Raw genomic sequence first — 15,931 nt, forward strand, 5'->3', positions numbered from 1 at the left:
TGTATATATATATATATATTTATGAATGTTATATTCTCTTCTTGTTTTAACCCCTTTATTGTTTTGTAACACCCTTCTTTGACTTTTGTTACAGAGTATGTTTTAAAATATGTTTTGTCTGATATGCATATTGCTACCCCACCTTTGCTTTCATTTCCGTTTCCATTTCCACTTCCAAGGCCACTGCTCATTTTCCATCCTCTCCTGTACTAAAACATCTGGCATGATGAGCAAAGAGGAGTAGTTAGAAAATAGTGGTCCTGAAGCAAATGACAGTACTTTGCTGTGCAGATGTGTCAAAATGCACAAATGTTAAATGGAGCTGTTGGAGCAAGGCTGCTGATCATGAGGGAACACTGCCATGAGAATGAGAGGATATTCTTTGCTTTCAGAGAAACTCTTCTCTAAAATAACTCGTGCTTTCCATCATTTAGTTTAACAGTATAGCTGATATATTTAAATAAAATATATGGGATAATATTTCTAATAATGCACGAAACAGCTAGAAGCTTGGTATCTGCCTAGGTATGTATATGTGTTTCTGTAGCCTACACATTTTTTACTACCAGTTTAAGAAATAGTTTTTTACACTAGGATTTTCTTGAATTTACCTTTCTGTGTCTATATCTATCTCATACTATTTCTTTCCCTTTAAGAGAATTTTACACCCTCCCACCTCCCTTCTGTCTCTCTCAGATGTTGATACTATGCTCTTTTTAGGTAGATTTAATTGTTATGTAGGAAATAAAAGAAATATTTAAGAATAAATAAATAAGTGGGGACAAAACAGAATGAAAAACACTGAAACTCTCACTAGGTTTCTTGGGTATTTAAATTCTTTTCTTCCCAATAAATGTGTCTATTTCAGAAATGGTTTCAGCAATGTCACCATTTTGGATTTGGTGAAGGATTCTAACTTGACTCTCCTAGAGTTACCCAAGCTGGTATCTATTTTTCAGTATAAGGTCCTAGTTAGGCATTAGTTCTGATTGGTCCATGCTCATCTATTTTCTGACCTTACATGTTTGCAATATTTCCACTGCCTCAGTGATAGCCTCTTGTAAATGACCTTAGATTACTGAGATTTTCTGGATTATGCTACAAATTTCTATAACTGAATAAGGTTTAAAGTGGGAAAGAGTTGTTCTTTATAATTGCTAGAAAATCAGCTGTTTTTTGTATATGCTATTCTTTAGTTCCTGCATACTTTAAAATGGTGACACATTTTTGTGTAATGCATTTTCTCACCTAAAACATCACAGGCATACACATACACACACACACACACACACACACACACAGAGTTATATAATTAAAGTGAGTGAGGTAAGTCTGTTTAAAAAAAATGCAGCCATATGAAGACATAGAACCAAGACTTTCTCTCTGACTAGGTTCTTTGTTAATGGAAGTTAGCTGCATGAAACTAAAACTTATTTTAAATCAAATACGTGCTTTATTTTTAAGCCATTTGAAAAATAAATGGTGGGATAAATCTTACACAAGCAAAAGATCAAAATGTCTCTCTTTGAAATGAATATTTAAAGTGAACCCAGCTACATTAATCACAAATGCTGAAAACAGCAGACTTTTAAATATTTAGAGATTTAGGGCCCTTTTCAAAATGATTTATCTTTGTATCTTCTCTTTAGGAAAAATGCATATATTCACAAAACTTCATGTGATGTACTTGTAAGTTCTCAGAGGGCAATTCATGGCTAACTGGTTCTCAGACATCAGTTTAAGAATCCCAGCATTAGAGGTTATAGATTTGAAGTGATCACTTAATGCTTTTAAAAGATAAACCATCTTATACAGTTGTTCTTTCAAACAAATATGTATCTTACTATGCAAATAAATCACAGTTGGTTTTCTGCAATGAAATGAATAGCCTCAATGTTTTTTATAAGATTTATTTTACAAATTTACATAATATAGGTCATTCTCTCATCCTTATGGTCAGAATAAACTTTTTAAATTTGCAGTAAATTTAACACAAGTAAAAGCAGAAATTAATGATGAGGGTATACTAAATAATATTTCTATAAAGAGTCTATATACTTTTACCAGAATGGAATAATGTTTAGTAGACAAGGAAGAAACTCACTGATTTTGATGTTTAATCAGATATTTTAACATAGCATAATTCATATACTCAACATTTACTTATCCTGTCATTTCACTTGCTAATATGTCTACAGTATATTTAAGATAATTAACCTATAAATGTATTTTCTTTAAACATTGCTTTATTAAGTTTTATTAGTCTTATTCCAAATATTAATATAGGTGGTTGCCCAACTTCTTATAAAACTGACCTCTTCAGCTGGCCGTTTTGGAGATGTTAGATAAAAGTTAACTGTTTTGGGAAAAGCAGATTTTTTTCTTGGAGAAGGAAATTCATAACCAGAATATTTAATATTGAACTACATTAAAGATATTAGATATTATTCTAAGAACACATTTTTTGAAAAGTATGAGTTCCAAAATACTTCATTACCATGAATAGAAAATAATTATTTTATGTAATGTTATCTTTATAATAGCAAGAGTAATGACAAAAGAGTGAATGAAGATGACTAGAACAAGAACTGAGATACAGCTAACAGGCGATGGCTAGCCTGAAGTCTTAATATATCCCTTAGGGTGAAAAGCCCGTTTTTTGGGGGTTTTTTGGTATTTTTTTTTTTTAATATTGTCTTTTAAGACTCATTCATCACAGTCATTCCAGAATTGCACTCTGAAATAATATCCTTTCCTTTCTGGATGCTCATTCAAATATTCTCACTACTACAGTTTTTCTAACCCAAATGTTTCAGTCTTTTATAATTTCCCCGTTTTCAGTCCTCTTTATTTACTTCCCTGCTTATTCAATCTATGTGCCTTGGTCCACTATTGTAATAACATAAATTCCTCTGCCCTTCAGTCTTTTCATTCATCTGCCTGGCAGAACCCATCCCTAGTCCAGTTTCATCTGCTTTCCCTTACCTTCAGTACCTGGCATTTGTAGTTAGATAGGGAAAGCAGAATTATGTGACTATACATTATTGATTAACTATGTTAAAAAGTCTGATTACTATTTTAGAGTCAAACTGTATTTCTCTGGTCAGTTTGTGCTTCTACTGTGTATTTCCTGAAATGTGCAGTGTTTGCCCCATTCTCAATTTCAGTAGATATTTGGCCTTCTTCCTATTCCTTCTCCTTAGAGAACAATGAAGCCGTATTTGAATCTCTTCTGATTCGTGATACAAAGCCTCACACTAAACCCATCTTTTTCTTTTTATTCCTCTTTTCTGAAAGGGAGTGCCTTGAGTAATTTTTCCTTTTGTATTTGCTTCCAATTCCAACTCTCTTCTCTTAGATATATGCAAATGTTTATGTTCATATGGATCATTCTTAGGTGATTAAGCCTATACACATCTATTTTCTATCTCTTATTTAAAAAGCTTCAAATCTATAGACAAGCCAAAGAAGAGTACAGGGAACATTCCTTACCTTTCATGCATATTATCAAGTTGTTAATGTTTTGCTAATTAAAAAATATTTGCTCTCTGTTTTTTTCTAAACCATTTAGCGTATTGTCCTGTGAGTGAGAATATCTTCCAAAATATCTGTTACACAACTATCACACTCAGAAAAATTAAACTTGATGCAATACAATTTTTAAAATACCAGTGCACATTAAATTTCCCAATTACTTCATTAAAGCCTGATTCAGAACTCAGTTAAGAATCACCCAGAGAGGCTCTGGCCCAAGATGGCCATATAGGAAGCTCCTGAACTTAACCTTCTCCCACAGACACAGCAAATCTAGAGATACATGTGGAGCAGTTCCCTCTGAAAGAAATCCAGAAACAAGCCAAATGACTCCTATACATCAGGTAAATGAGAAAACGACCACATCAAAACAGAAAAGGCTGAAACACGTTTTCACCATAAGCCCCACCATCAACATTATGACACACTATCTGGAGGGAACTCAAAGCCTAGCTTCTCCCTGAGCACCAAAGTGTTTGGTTCCCACTTCTAATGCCCCAGTTTTTAAGATTTCCACCTGAGAGATGGGTGCCTAAAGCACGTGGCTCTGAAAGCCAAGGGACTTGCATCCATGAGAGCCAGTCAATTATGGCAAACAAAGAAGGCTCAGATCAGAGAGAGTGGACAGAAACCCCCATCTCCCTGTCTTTCCCTGAAGGAGGCCTATTTACACTTTAAAAAGTGCTGGCTGAGGTTCAGGCTTCTAATTAGGCACACATTCAGAGACTAACTGCAGTCCTCTCAGGAGACAAAGGAGACCAGAAGGTCCCATCTCCACATTCCTCTTCTGGCTCACTCCAGGTCACCAGTGTTTCCTTGGAAGGACCTTTCATATGTGTCTGGTGTTCTAGCATTTGCTGCTACCACCCAGAGAATGCACCCCTGATCACCTGGCTCTGGTGGACAGTAGGACTTACTTTCACTGGTCCCACAGGTCCTTAGAAAACAAAGAAACAGTTCTTAATGGGCTATGCCCCCAATATATTATCAATTTAGGCTTCTCTTCCCAGTAGTACATGTAGATAATTGTATTATCCCTGGTCTATTAATTGTATGGTCACTGTTATCTTAAGTAAAACCTTACATTAGTATAGCAAAGTAGCATTTCATATTTCTGTTGCTTAGATATGCAACGGCCCATTTAATATCCTGTTTATAATTGAATATTTAAGAAGAGCCTGTGTAATTCATAAACTTGTTAGAAGATATAACACTCAGATACTTTAAGTTGATCAGTTCTTTGTTTATCTCTACCCTGACCTTCTAATTAATGAGTTAATCTCCTTTTTGATCTCCCTGATATCATTTTCTCTTTTGAGAAATATTTTTGGGCAATAGATTATTAATCATAAATTTCTTATAACTAATATGATCGACAGGATTTAGCAGGATTAATAGAATTATAAAACAGTTATAATATTCAGAATAGAAGAAAAATAATGACACTGATGAGTACAATTACTGTACTGATAACTTATAGATTAATTACCATTCTGCTTGTGTTTAATGTATTAGGTTTAAAATAAATGTGTATTTTATATATATATACACCTAATTAGTATATATACAATTGTGAAAGTTATGTGCATCTATGAAAGTGAAACTTTCCTGTAAATATTATTAGGTATAAGTAAATGAAAAAATTTTATGGCTATACAAGTTAAATTTTCTTGTAAAGTTTATTAGAGACCATTAAATGAAAGGGCTTTATGACCACTTCAGTACCTTAACGTTACTGAAAAACAGTTAAAGATTCTCTCAGGACTTCCTAAGGATGAGTGTACATGCCCCTGTAAGAAGAATCATTGAGCCACAGACTTCACCATGCTCAAAACTTGAAATTCTACCAGAATCTGGTATCTACAATTTAGGACTACATCTAAGATATTGAATATTTTGAAAGATGCATAGGTTCAGAAGCTTTAAGTTGAGGAAGGAGCAATGGCCTTAAAATTTTAAATGCTCATAAAATAAGCATTTACTAGACATGTGCAATTGAAACTACAACCAAAGTTTAATATCCCTTTTCACTGACAAGGATGATTTGGGCTAAGCCCGATTCAAATCAAGAATTCATGAAAATTTAAAATCTTTGATAGATGGAAGTACATGTGTACACACATACAAATATACTTGTATGTGTTCATGGCTGTTTTTGGTTGTTGTATGAATGAATTTCTGAGACTGTGTGTTTGAATACCAAAATCCACATGCATTGGCAATTTAAAAAGTCATCTTAGATCAAGTTCCTCTGGCAACAGAGGCTGGGTAGAAATTTTAGTACAGAATGTTATTGAACAGTATCTTTGGAATAAAAATCTGTGTAGAAGCGAGGGAAGTGGAATAGGAAAGAAGAGGAGTGAATGTGATGCAAGCACAACAAAGATCTCTGTAGACCCATAATCCCAAGGGATGTCTGGAGGAGGGTGAGCTATTACAGAATGTCTCAAATTGTGGAAGAGGGCTAGGTCTTAATGACCACAAATTAACCAGTCATAAAATGAACATGTAATAAAAACTCCCTGAGACAAATAAAACTCAAGCAAATTTTTCACCAACAATCATGCACTGCAGGAAATAATAAATAACATCATTTAACAGAAAGAAAATATAACCAGTTGGAAATTTGGATCTACAAAGAGGTGCAAAGAGGGTCAAAAAAGATAAGTATTTAAGTATAAAGAATAATTTATTTGAGCTTTTACAACTTTTTAGGATTATTATTGACTGTTTAATGTGAAAATCATTTTTAAAAAAGATTTACGGTGTTTATAATATACAGAAGTAAAATGCATGACAACAAAAGCTAGTAAACCAAATGTGGGCGTAAAATGAAATGATAAAAAAAATACTCAGTTATTCCATTTGGAAATACTTGAGTTATACTAAATTAAAGGAGTCTCTTTACCCAACATTTCAGAGAGTTGTGGACACAGTAACATTTGCTAAAAGATCTCTAAGATGAAAATGTACTTCATTGCATTTCACAAACTTGCTTGACCTTGAATCACTCTCTTCTCAAGAGCATCATACCAGTCTGGTGCTGACAAGGAAGACTGGGTTATATTGCCAGAGTGAAAGAAGGCTTACTGACAGACATCAGGACTTAGAAGGCTACATTATATTACATCATTAAACAGAACATCACCTAACCAGAAACTTTGTACAAACCAACATTATACATGGCTAAATGGAAACTCAGAGTTGGCACTGAAAGAAATGAAAATTCTAGTATTTATAATTATAAGCCAGTGAAAACTAACATAAGAGTTCCTTATTCCCTAGATTGAGTGTGGAGAATGCTTTAACATCACTATGAAGTCATAATAGCCTGTCTTCCTCAAATGCTTCTCTTTCTCATTATATGTGTGTGTGTACACATACTGAATGAGGTGAGATCATTTATGAAAATAAATTTAGTTAAAGCATTTAAGTATTAAGTGTAAACTATGCATTAACATGTGATTCCTTATCTTTTGATAATTTATAATCTAGAAAATGACATAAAGCATATACACAATACCTTAAAAAAGAGACAATATGTGATGAGTAGCAATGAAGCGTAAGTGGCAAAATCAAAAACCTACAGAGGTAACAAATGTGAGATCAGTAGGGAAGGCGGTTGCTTATTAAACATGTGTGACTATTTTTCCTTTCACAAAGAAATATGCTTGCTCTCATGTTTCAGAACACCTAAATTTCTCACTCTTGGGAGAGACATAATTAATATATTTTCCTACTCTAATGTAGAAAACAGAGTGCAGTTTCAATGGCAAATTGCATCTGACATAGTAGGGAATGATGGGGGTTGTGGCAAACCAGAAAGTCCTGCTAGTTGGCAATGCAGTTTTAGTGCTGCCAGAAGTTCTCATATTTCAAGAGAAGCTGAAAGTCGGCATTTTAGTATCAAAAAGTTAAATGGCAAATTATATATTACAAAATTCAGGATAGATACAGTCCCATATGCCACCTTCTCGTTAGACTTACACAGATTTAACGTATACATCTTTAGAAGAGCTGGAAGCCTTTCTCTGGTGGTGACTGTGCTGGAAACATTTTATAGAAAGACTAGGACTCACACATGCTTGCAGAAACTTAGAGTGAATAGGATTTCAGCCAGGAAAATTGAAAGAGAGTTGAAAGAATGATGTTAATATGGGTGGATGTGGCATTTCATGACCCCCCAGAATACTATTTATAAATGAGGTTATATTTCTCTTGAAATTGAGGTCATACTAAGAATCATAGCAAGTATTAATTTGAATTCCTTATGATGTGCCGATCACTAGCGTGTGTGCTAGGCCTATACTGACGTTTAAAAATGACTCTTTAAGTTTGATGAGGTTCAGATCAAACAAAGACAGTTAGGATGCTGATATAATTGTATAGGCATGAGATAATAAGGTTTTGAATTGGGTGGGAGCACTGAAACTTTAAATAACCATAAAATATTTCAGGAAATTAAAAAAAAAGTTTTCTTCATTTTATGTACACATATCTCCTTTGATTTGCAAAAGCACTGTGGAAAGGACCCTCATATCAATTAAAATTAATAAAAAAATTAAAATGTTTGATTTTATAATGAAATCAGACACATCTGAAATCTATACATTGTTTGACTTTTCAGACCATATATCTACTTATGCAAAACATAATTTTTCCCCTATAAATTATCTTTGTCTTTCTCTTGAAAACTTCATTACACTTCTGGGGATGATCTTAATAAAGTTCAGGAAAGTGTGTTATTTTTAAGTTTCTGGATAAACTCTTTTAATTCAGTGTGGTCTTCTTCTGTATATCTTTCTCCCTTGACAGAATTCTTGGGGTAAAGAAGCTTATGTAACCTCTTTTGCCCCTGTGCTGCCTGTAAACCACTGTCCAGTGGTAAACCACTCTCCATTGTGTTCACCATTCCTCTTTATGAAGTCCCCTTTCATGAAAGTTACTTTATCAATACAATAGTAGCATGCTTGGAACAGAGTCTTGGAGATGTACTTGCATATCTCTCCTTCTGAATTTGACTGAGCCATCAAAATAAAAACATTCCTACTTGAGAAATATGAGAGACTCATGAATGAGAGTGAAGTCTTCTTTGCCAAAATCCTCCTAGACTGTCCCAGTCAGTCTCTAGCCAAATATTCAACTGATTGCAGATTCATAAACAGTGCTACCCCAAATAAAAAAGATAAGCTTCAAAATGAGGGGAGGGGGGAGTATTTGCAAACGTGACTGACAAGGGCTTAATTTCCAGAATATATAAACAGCTCATACAACTCAATGACAAAAAAATAAACAACCCAATACAAAACTGGGCAGAAGACCTAAACAAGCAATTCTCCAGTGAAAACATACAAATGCCAATGGGCACATGAAAAAATGCTCAGTATTGCTAACTATTAGAGAAATACATATCAAAACTACAATCAGGTATCAATTCACACTAGTCAGAGTGGCCATGATTCAAAAGTCCACAAATAATAAATGCTGTAGAGGGTGTGGAGAAAAGGGAACCCTCCTACACCGTTGGTAGGAATGTAGTTTGGTGTAGCCATTAGGGAAAACAGTATGGAGATTCCTCAAAACACTAAAAATAGACTTACCATATGGTCCAGCAATCCCTCTCTTGGCATATATCCAGAGGAAACTCTAATTTGAAAAGATATATGCATCACATTGTTCATAGCAGCACTATATAACAACAGCCAAGACATGGAAGCAACCTAAATGTTCATTGGCAGATGATTGGATAAAGAAGTGGTATATATATATACACACACTATGAAATACTACTCAGAATGAAAAAGAATAAAATAATGCCATTTGCAACAACATGGATGGACTTGGAGATTGTCATTCTAAGTGAAGTGAAGTAAGCCAGAAAGAGAAAGAGTACCATTTGTTATCACTTATATGTGGAATCTAAAAAAAATGAGCAAATGAACTTATTTACAAAACAGACTCACAGACACAGAAAACAAACTTGTGATTATGGGGAGTGGAAGGGATATATTGGGAGTTTGGGATTTGCAGATACTAACTACTATATATAAAATAGATAAACAGCAAGGTCTTATCATATAGCACAAGGAACTCTATTTAATACCTTGTAATAGCCTATAATAAAAAGAATATGAAAAGGAATATATATACACATATGTAACTGAATCTCTATGCTGTAACACATTTTAAACCAACTATATACTTCAATACAACATAAATTTAAAAAAATCTAAAAAATTAACAACAAAACGCATAATTAGGTAAAATACACTAGACCCACAGAATCCATAGCCATCCCTCAAATCTGTAAGAATTAATAAGTAGTTGAACTTCAGTGACTAAAGCGTGAGAGTGATTTGTTACACAACAACCACTAACAGATGTAGCATTTGCTGAAATGTGTGTATCTCCATATTACTCTGGTCATATTTTTCACTGCATTTTGCTGCAGCTTTCCCTCATTAGGACTATACATCTCTTTGACTCATTAATTTTGTTCCTCTCAAAAATTTCTCACGTCCTTCAAAGTAGCACGCTAAAATTTAACTCCTCTTCAGTCATGTGCAAGGCCATTAGGCAATTCCTAATGAGGCTGTCTCAGGCCCAAACTCTTCTGATGAGACATACCTCATCACGAAGTACCCTCTATATACAGCTCCAGGGGATGGCTAGACCATGTTACTAACCTGTGCCTCTAACTGAGAAATGAGGCACCTTTGCTCTCTGATCTCCACAAATCTCTTGGTCTTTTCTAATTCCATTCACTTTTGAAATAGACCCAAGAGATCATTGTCCAGGAGTTTTTAAGAGACCCAGAGAGACATATTAAATTCTCCCTGACTCTTCTCCATTACCTTCCTTTACCTAATCTGGGCACATGGAAATAATATATATGCCAGTTGTTGGCAGTATAAAGTGTATGTTTCTGCTTTTATGCAATAAAACCAAACTCACATAACTCATGAAAACTTTTGGTTTTCCTTTCCAACTATTTTCAGTGACAGTTCTAGAATTTCTACAAGGGTGTTTTTTAAAAATATTTTTATTGAATTATATCTGATTTACAATATTATATGTTTCAAATACATGACATAGTGATTCAGTATTTTTATAGATTATGCAGCACACAAAGTTATTAAAGTATCATTGACAGTATTGCCTATGCAGCACATTCTGTCCCTGTGACTTACTTGTTTTATGACTGGTAGTTTGTGCCTCTTAATCCCTTTCACCTATTTTGCTCATGCCTCTACCCCATCCCCTCTGGCAGCCACCAGTTTGTTTTCTGTATCTGTGAGTTTGTTTATGTTTTGCTGTATTTGTTTATTTGTTTTGTTTTTTTTTTAATCCACACATGAGTGAATACATACAGTATTGGTCTTTCTGTCTGACTTATTTTACTTAGCATTCCCTCTGGGTTGATCCATGTTATCCCAAATGGCAAGATTTCATTCATGTTTATGGCTGAGTAACCTTCCAGTGTGTGTGTATCTGTGTAGATGTAGGGGTAGGGGTGGAGGTGGAGGTCTGTGTGTGTTTATCTCATATCTTTTTTCATTCATCTGTCCATGAGCATTTAGGCTGCTTCCATATCTTGGATATTGTAAATAATGCTGTGGTGAACATTGGTGTGCACATATCTTTTCAAATTAGTGTTATTGTTTTTTAAGATAAATATCTGGGAGTGGAATTTCTGGATGTTATGATATTTCTATTTTTTAATTTCTTGAGGCACTTGCATACTGTTTTTCATAGTGGCTGAACCAGTTTACATTCTCACCCACCAACAGTGCATGAAGGTTTCATTTTCTACACATCCTAACCAACATTTTTTTATTTCCTGTATTTTGATGATGGCCATTCTGACAGGTGTGAGGTGATATCTCATTGTGGTTTTGATTTATATTTCCCTGATGACTAATGATATTGAGCACTTTTTCATGTGCCTGTTGGCTATCTGTATGTCTTCTTTGGAAAAATGTCTGTTCAGATCATCTGTCCATCTTTTAATCAGATTTTGTTGTTATTGAATTATTTGAGTTATTTATATTTTACACATTAACCCATTATCTGAAATATGATTTGCAAATATCTTCTTCCATTCAATAGGTTGCCTTTTCAATTTGTTGATGGCTTCTTTACTCTGCAGAAATTTTATTTTGATGTAGTCCCATTAGTTTTTTGTTTGTTTGTTTGTTACTCTTGCCTTTGGAATCATATACAAACACATTGCTAAAACTGTTGTCCAAGAGCTTACTGACTGTATTTTCTTCTATGAATTTTATGGTTTCTGGTCTTACATTCAAGTATATAATCCATTTAGAATTAATTTTTGTATAATAGTATGAAAAGAGAGTGGTCAATTTCACTCATTTGCATATAACTATCCAGTTTTCCTAACACCATTTATCAAGGAGACTGAACTTTCCCTCACTGAATATCCATGCCTTTGTTGTTGTAAATTAGTTGATCGTATATGGTTGGATTTATTTCTATACTCTCAATCCTGTTCCATTGATCCATGTACCTGTTTTTATGTCATATTATACTGTTCTGATTACTATAGCTTTGTAATATGGTTTGAAATCAGGGTGTGTGATACCTTCAGCTTTGTTCTTTTTTCTCAAGATTGCTTGTGCTATTTGGAGTTTTTTGTAATTCCAAACATATGTTGCAATGATTTGTTCTATTTCTTTGGAAAACGTAATTGGGATATTAATAGGGATTTCATTAAATCTCTAGATTGCTTTGGGTAATGTGAACATTTTAACAATAATAATCCTTCTGATTCATGAACATGGTATGTTTTTCCATTTATTCATGTTAAGTTGAATTTCTTTTATCCATGTCTTATATAAGTTTTCAGTGTGTAGGTCTTTCAGCTCCTTGGTTAAATTTATTGTAAGTATTTTATTATTTTTTGATGTGATTGTAAATAGGATTGTGCTCTTGATTTCTCTTTCTGATAATTCATTATCATTGTATAGAAATGTAACAGATTTCAGGATATTAATTTTATATTCTGCAACTTTACTGAACTCACTTATTAATTCTAGTTTTTTGGTAGAGTCTTTAGGGTCTTTTATAGCATTTTGTCAACTGACAGTTTTACTTCTTTCTTTTCAATTTGATTGCCTTTTATTTCTTTTCCTTGCCTAATTGCTGGGGCTGGGACTTCGGATATTATGTTGAATAAAAGTGATGAGAATGAGCATCATTATCTTTTTCCTGATCTTAGAGGAAATGGGTTCAGCATTTCACTGTTGGGATCATGTTATCTATGATTTTGTTGTAAATTGACTCTATTTTGTTGAGATATGTTGCCTTTACAGTAACTTTATTGAGAGTTTTTATTCTAAATGGATGTTGAATTTTGTTCAGTTGTTTTTCTACATTTATTGAGATGATCATAAGATTTTTATTCTTTGATTTGTTGATGTAGTATATCTCATGATTATTTGGGGATATTGAACCATGCGTGCATCCTTGGAATAAATCCCACCTGATCATGATATATGATCTTTTTAATGTATTATTGAATTCAGTTTGTTAACATTTTCTTGGGGATTTTTGCATCCATCACAGATATTGGCCTGCAATTCATTGTTTATAGTGCTTTATCTGGTTTTTGGTATCATGGTAGGACTGGCCTCCTAGAGCAAACTTAGAAGCATTACTTCTTCTTCAGTTTATTGGATTAATTTAAGAAGGATAGTTATAAAACCTTCCTTAAATGTTTAGTAGAATTCCCCTGTGAACCTGTTTAGTCCTGGTTTTGTTGGTTGCAAGATTTTTTATTACTTACTCAATTTCATTACTAGTAATCAGCCTATTCAAATTTTCTGTTTCTTCCTAATTCAGTCTTCAAAGATTGCATAGTTCCAGGATTTTATTCATGTCTTCTAGATTGTCCAATTTCATGTATAACTGTTCATAGTACACTCCTAGGATTGTATTTCTGTGATACCAGTTATAACTTCTCTTCCATTTTAATTTTATTTACTTGGGCTCTATCTCTTTTTTTCTTGATGACTTTGGCTAAAAGTTTATAATTTTTGTTTATCTTTTCAGAAAATCAACTCTTAGTTTCATTGATCTTTTCTATTTTTTTATTCTGTATTTTATTTATTTCTGCTTTGACCTTTATTATTTCTTCCCTTCCATTAACTTTGGACCTTGCTTGTTCTTTGTTTTTGAATTCCTTTAGGTGGGAAGTTATGTGCTGGTCCCCAGGGCTGGTATGCCCAATGTGGATTTTAAGCCTCTCACACCTTAGGGAGGATCTCCAAGTTTGTGATATCCCCTTCCTCTTTGGGGTTGTTTGATGGAGATGTGTATCCCTACTAGATTGCTTCTTTTCCCGTCTTGATATGTTTTTTTCTTTTATATCCTCAACTGTAGAACTGTTCTGCTTGTCTTCAGGTTTTTCACAGAGAGAGTTTTTCAATATGTAGTTGTAGTTTTCGTGTGTCTGTGGAAAGAAGTGAGCTCTGGTGAGACAGAGGTCTTCCTATTTGATCATCTTGATCCCCCAGTGTACATTTTTTTAATAATACTTGATGGTTTTGAACTTTTTTTTTTCATAGCAAGGACATTGGTTTTATCTAGAATATGTTTTTATGTGGTTGTAAGGATAGAGGGAGTTTCTGATCGAGAATACCTACGAACCATCCCAGAAAACTAGTCTTGTTGTTGTCTTTGGCTTATCTTTCAGTTTAATTTTTATATCAAAATTTATGTATCAACTCATTGTTGTTTGCCAGCATTTCTAAAGTAACAGCCAGGCACTAGCACATAAGCCTGCACTGCCCTGGCTCTCTGCTCTGGACAAATGCCATGGATAAAATGAAGTTGATTTTTTAAAATATTTCCGTATAGGTTTATTAGCTTAGCTATTTAGAAACTTATTTTCCAAGCACACTTATATTAGAAAACAAATCAAAATATAGCTAGACACAAAACAACCAGTTCAAAGAAAGGTGTGATCTATAAAACCATGTATGAGATTACAGGACCTGTTGAAAGTACCATGCAGAATAATCCACTCCTCTGTTTGAAACAAACTCTGGTTATATTTAAAAATCAAATAGATTTATATTTAAAATTAACATTTTATTTTATACATTCTAGCTAAGGGTGATTTCTATTATCCTTTGACGTATTCTATTGTTTCCCTTTTATATCTTCTCTTTAAAACATAGCTGTCAAAGTAGTTTGTTGCTACGGCAAGACTAATTACTTTTAGTGACCCAGAAAATCTGTAACTAACCTTGCTGTTGGGTGTGTCAAAGAAAAATCTGCTTTAATTTATCTTGTGGTTATTTTCTTCTAGCTGGATGGTTTCCTTTCTCAATAAGACATTTAGAGCTTGAGACATGTTACATTTCATTGAAAGACATCTAGTAATTGGTGCAGGGACACTGTAACATGGAGACTTGTCAGCTAGCCAAAAAAACAAAAAACAAAACAAAAAAAACCCACCAAACCAGCACAGGAAGCCTTTTTTTCCCTCTGAATTGTACATAATTCCTTATCACAAACCATCAGAAATGATCTGCTCACAGTAAATCTATGTGAATTCAAGCCCTTGCATCGTTAGCTTCACATCTATTCTCTCTCTCTCTCAGGATATAAATAATTTGGGAATATGGGAGTTACTTTGTGTCAGAATTTCAGAAAATTTAACAGTAGGGTGACCTCTGTCTTTTCAACTCAGAAATTTGTTTTTTTCATAATGACTTCAAGAGACACTTTGGAGAGATCATGATTATTTCTTTTGATATCTATTAAAAAGAAAACAAACATGCACAAGAGTTATCATGTTAATTGAACAGGACTGAGTTTTCTCTTTATTAGAAAGGGCAAGAATTTGTGTATTGCTCTGCACATAGCTCTTAAAAAATTTTTCTGACACATGATTAAGTGTTACAAATTATGGTAAAATAAATGAAAATCAAATTGAAAATTGAATTGTCACTTTTTGATAATCTGTTCCCACTGGTAATTATGTTCCTCTGACATCAGGTTTAACTATGTTCAATGAAAAGAAAATATTAAGCTTGAAATTATTTCTAATATTTGGGGGAAAATCTTTAAAAGAGTAAACTGTCCTTACTAATTCAGTAAGATATTTTTTATGTTTCCTATAAAACAATCTATTGAAAAATTGCAAATAAATGAATATATTATCATTCAACTTGAAAACATAAATAACACAATAAAAATATATATCTAAAAAGATAAAAATGAGCAAAGCACATGAATAAATTAATGAGCACTTATCCAAAGGACTTATACAATGGGTAATAATATAAGAAATGTTGTCCAAATTTATTGGTCATCAAATATATTTGTAATTAAAATGCACAGCCACTAGAATGGCTAAAATGTAAAACAT

Source organism: Camelus dromedarius, chromosome 8 (genome assembly GCF_036321535.1).
Source record: "Camelus dromedarius isolate mCamDro1 chromosome 8, mCamDro1.pat, whole genome shotgun sequence".
In the NCBI taxonomy this organism is placed as follows: domain Eukaryota; kingdom Metazoa; phylum Chordata; class Mammalia; order Artiodactyla; family Camelidae; genus Camelus; species Camelus dromedarius.